We start from the raw sequence: 5,000 nt of genomic DNA, 5'->3' as shown, positions 1-5,000 counted from the left end.
TCAAGACTTTGTCAAGGATACGAAGGGTCATTTGGACGAGAGTATGCCTGGTTAAAAGGATTGATGTTTCCTTGTGGAAATAGGCAAAACAAGAAGTTTGCACCTTAGGAGGGGGTGGTCTCCCTTCCTCATATGCATCCAGCATATGCCAAGACCTCGTGGATGGGAGCTCGCCCATCCTTAGCATGGTATGCACGAAAGTGAGCATCCTCGTGGCGCAACCCATGAGGCCGGCCTAGCGTATGCGAGAGAAGCATATTGCACGGGTTCCCTTGTCATAGGAAATGGCTCGGGACAGTACCTGGAGATAGGTTACTGCGGGTTCCTTTGGAAGGTGTGTTGCATATTCTCATGCCATGGCGAGGCGTGCGTCGTGCTAGCATATTCCATAAGGATGATTGAGCTATTCAAGGGGCCAAGCCTTGATGTGCTATGTTGGGCATTAGGTAGCTTATTAGAGATGGATGCTCATATGCCCAATGTCCGGATGGTAGCCGAGATGATAGATGACGGATGCTTGAGACTAGATGGCAAGATCCGCATATGCGGCTTGGTGTGCTCCGCACGTATGTTGGTATCCTTTATAGTGGGCGAGAGTCTATGACTCAAGGAAGCGTTATACGGGACGGCTCGAGCTATGCTCGTAGGTTGGGACACGTTGGTGTCATGCCGCATTATTGGTTGGGAACCAAGATGACTTGATAGTCGAGATGCTCCGAATATGTTCGGGAAGGCTGGCTATGTGTTAGGAGGGAATACATAGCGCCGCACGGTACGTTAGGATTTGATATTCCGCACTATCGACCCGTGTCTTTGAGCATAATATGCCGGGTCGACCTAACGTGACAATAAGGCCGTGACAATTGGTATCAGAGCCTGGATATCAGGCTATAGACTATGGTGCTCTGATCCCATATGAGAATTGCGATCAGAGCCTGGGCGACAGGATAGAGTATCGTGCCCTGATCCGATATGAGAAATGGTTATCAGGATAACGTAACCATTTAACAGTTGGTATAATAGCCTAGTGGATAGGCCAAAGGTGTATGTTGCTCTGGTCCTTGTGATAGATGGATCAAGAGCTTGATAGCTTACAAGATGTGTTCCAAGAGCCTAGTGATTGCGGCGAATGGATGTGTTTTGGGAGCTTGAGGTGACAAGCACGAAGATATGCCTAAGAACATGTGGTATGTTTGGAAGCATACTTCTAGAGCCGGACGGCAGGTTCAAAGAGATGGTATCTATGCTCGAAGAGTTGACGAAGAGCTTAGTGATTCTCCCACTATGGTATGAGGTATACTGGAGTGTGTATGAAGAGCTGCGTTGAGAGCATGATTCCAAGAGATGGCTTTCAGAGTGAGATGCATTCAAGATGAGATGGTCTCTGAAGCTATGATGTTAAGAAGGGACCTTTGTCGAGGGATGCATGGTGCATAAGGCGACGAGAGTTCCGACGGAAGGAATAGGCCGTGTGCACGGATGCTACGGTGGTAGCTATACTTGGGTCTATGTTCCTTGGAGATGAAGGACATATGCGAGATATGAGATGGAACCGTATTGACACAAGAAGTCATGTGCAAGCTGTAAGAGTTCGGTGTGACTTGGTTGGCAAGGAGGTACCATATATACTTGAGTCCTTTAGAGGTAAGGACAAGTGCAGAGATGGGATGAACCGAGAATGGCACGGTGAGTCGTGTGCGAGCTTAGTGCAGTAATGCTCAGTACGATTTGGTGCGCATTGGGTACATCATGATATAGAGTCCTTGGAGTGGACAACAAGCTTGGTATGAAGTGTACCAAGATGGCAAGTAGAGTCAGGCTGGGAGCTTGTGGTAAGCTAGTCTGAGTAAGCTTGTTGGATTGGCATCCAAGAGTGGAGCTATGTTGATCCGAGTAATACTTGAGCGTTAGAGCAGGGTATGGCAACAAGGTGTTGAAGGATACTCTCTTATGCTTAAGCCGAAGGTAGCATCGAGTGACTTGTGATGTTGTGAGTTCAAGCTACTTACAGAAGACAGAGGTCAATGGTAAGATAGATGGACAGAGTACATCGTTGGGCAAGTTGGTGCTAGATCAAGGTGCTTATGTGGTATAAGTGCATTTGAGTCCGAAGAGAACGGACCTCACTTGAGATGAGACATGGATATGCTAGCACGTTGGTGTGTGGTATGTCGCATGAGTGCTATAAGCCGAAACCAACATTGAAGCTTATGGTCATATTAGTGTGAAGTCTAGATGACAGATTCACGAGACCAAGTGAAGTACTGATGGTAGTTGGAACCGAGTTCAAGCCGTCAAGTAATATGAGGGTCGTTGTATCTGAAGTGGATCGGCCCATGTTTGAGTTATGCATTGGAGGTAAGTTGGAACCGAGTTCAAGCCTACAGTGTGCAATGAGTACGTGGTGACGGAGAAGAGATCAGCTCACGTTTGGGATTTCAGGATGGTGTGTCGTGGTGACATTGAGCATCGTCCAACTCTGGTGATAGTTGGAACCAAGTTCAGATCGTCAGAGACATATGACAACGTCGAGTTTGCAGTTGAGTTATAAGCCGTATGGTGCTGCATGAGGTGTGTTGGAACTTATGCGGTGGTACGTTCGGATGTGTTCAAGAGGGACACGAGCCTACCAAGATGCTCGGGTTAAGGAGCATCGCCAATGATTAAATGGCAAGTGTGTGTCTGGATGTAGTCAAGAGGACGTTCCCAAGAGTATGCCAATGGTGGATGGTTTGGTACCATGTAGTTCTCGTGGAGAGAAGCTACCTTGCTCGTTTAGTGGACATCGAAGACAACACGACAATTTCCCGAGGAAGGGATGGCACGGATGATGCCGAGCGCATGTGGCGCAAGCGCGGAGGCGCACAAGCAGAGGCTTGTTTGAGTTGCACAGAGGTGCAGGTGCAGAGGCACAATCGAGGCAAGGGTCGTCGAGAGAGGGGCGACATTGCGAAGAGTTCAAGTGGTATACACTCAAGGGTACAAGTAGTGATGCTTAGGTACTAGAGTGCACTTGATGTTGAGGACAGAGGTCAAAACGAGGGTCTCAATGAACAAGCAAACCAAGGAGTCAGAACGTGGAGTACATGGGTACGTTGGGTCTGATCCAGAGGGGAGTGACATTGAAGACGAGTTGCTTTGCGATGGCAACATTGCAGGCACATGGCAAGACGCAGTGGCGTCGAGATGCTAACTCGAGGCGAAGCCGAGGAGGTGAGGTACCTGAGTTCGAGGAGCGGCGGAGGCTGCATGAGAGAAGCAACATTGAGCATGGATGAATGGTAGAGAAGACCATTATCCTAACGCATCGGAGGATGCATTGCAGAAGATTGAGTTAACCCGGAGGGGGAACCTGCGCGACGAGACTGCGTAGTTGAGTCAGCACGGAGGTGCGGTCTGCCGAAGACATGAAGGTGCAGTGGTAGCATCGGAGTGGGGCAGAGGATTGAAGTACTCCAAACTTAGTCGACGAGGACGTCGACATTACAAGTGGGGGAGTATGTCACGTGCATATTGTTGAGCATGCATATGACGTGACGAGTGCTAGGAGCACGTACGAGCATATAGGCCGTAGGGCCGAATACGAGGTCGAGATAGGGCAAGAGTGCCAAGCAAGCTTCCTTAGGCCATGCACGGGACGCCCGTGGCATTCAAGACTTTGTCAAGGATACGAAGGGTCATTTGGACGAGAGTATGCCTGGTTAAAAGGATTGATGTTTCCTTGTGGAAATAGGCAAAACAAGAAGTTTGCACCTTAGGAGGGGGTGGTCTCCCTTCCTCATATGCATCCAGCATATGCCAAGACCTCGTGGATGGGAGCTCGCCCATCCTTAGCATGGTATGCACGAAAGTGAGCATCCTCGTGGCGCAACCCATGAGGCCGGCCTAGCGTATGCGAGAGAAGCATATTGCACGGGTTCCCTTGTCATAGGAAATGGCTCGGGACAGTACCTGGAGATAGGTTACTGCGGGTTCCTTTGGAAGGTGTGTTGCATATTCTCATGCCATGGCGAGGCGTGCGTCGTGCTAGCATATTCCATAAGGATGATTGAGCTATTCAAGGGGCCAAGCCTTGATGTGCTATGTTGGGCATTAGGTAGCTTATTAGAGATGGATGCTCATATGCCCAATGTCCGGATGGTAGCCGAGATGATAGATGACGGATGCTTGAGACTAGATGGCAAGATCCGCATATGCGGCTTGGTGTGCTCCGCACGTATGTTGGTATCCTTTATAGTGGGCGAGAGTCTATGACTCAAGGAAGCGTTATACGGGACGGCTCGAGCTATGCTCGTAGGTTGGGACACGTTGGTGTCATGCCGCATTATTGGTTGGGAACCAAGATGACTTGATAGTCGAGATGCTCCGAATATGTTCGGGAAGGCTGGCTATGTGTTAGGAGGGAATACATAGCGCCGCACGGTACGTTAGGATTTGATATTCCGCACTATCGACCCGTGTCTTTGAGCATAATATGCCGGGTCGACCTAACGTGACAATAAGGCCGTGACACCAGGCCGTCCCGTGCCGTCCCATGCGCGTCCCGTGCCGTCCGAGCCTCACCAGGGCCGTGACATGCCGTCCCGAGCCTGACCAAGGCCGTCCCGAGCCTCACCAAGGCCGTCCCATGCGCGTCCCGAGCTGTCCCATGCCGTCCCGAGCCTTAGCAAGGCCGTCCCATTCGCGTCCCGTGCTGTCCCATGCCGTCCCGAGCCTTAGCAAGGCCGTCCCATTCGCGTCCCGTGCCGTCCCATGCGCGTCCCGTGCTGTCCCGTGCCGTCCCGAGCCTGACCAATGCTGTCCCGTGCGCGTCCCATTCTTTTGGCTCGGCTGGCCCGTGCATTCTATGGGGTCGTGGGACATTTCGAAATCCACCCGGGCCATTTCGACTCTCTCTTCATTAATACTATTGAGGTATTATTTATGAATTATTGGAGAAAAGAAACGGAAGAAAATATTTTTTTTTCTATTTTTTATGAATTTTCCGGTGTTTATTCACT

The sequence above is a fragment of the Eschscholzia californica genome, unplaced genomic scaffold (genome assembly GCF_041429995.1).
Source record: "Eschscholzia californica isolate CP2 unplaced genomic scaffold, dmEscCali1.0.p SCAF_27, whole genome shotgun sequence".
Lineage (NCBI taxonomy): Eukaryota > Viridiplantae > Streptophyta > Magnoliopsida > Ranunculales > Papaveraceae > Eschscholzia > Eschscholzia californica.
Note: the sequence above shows the minus strand (reverse complement) of the source record.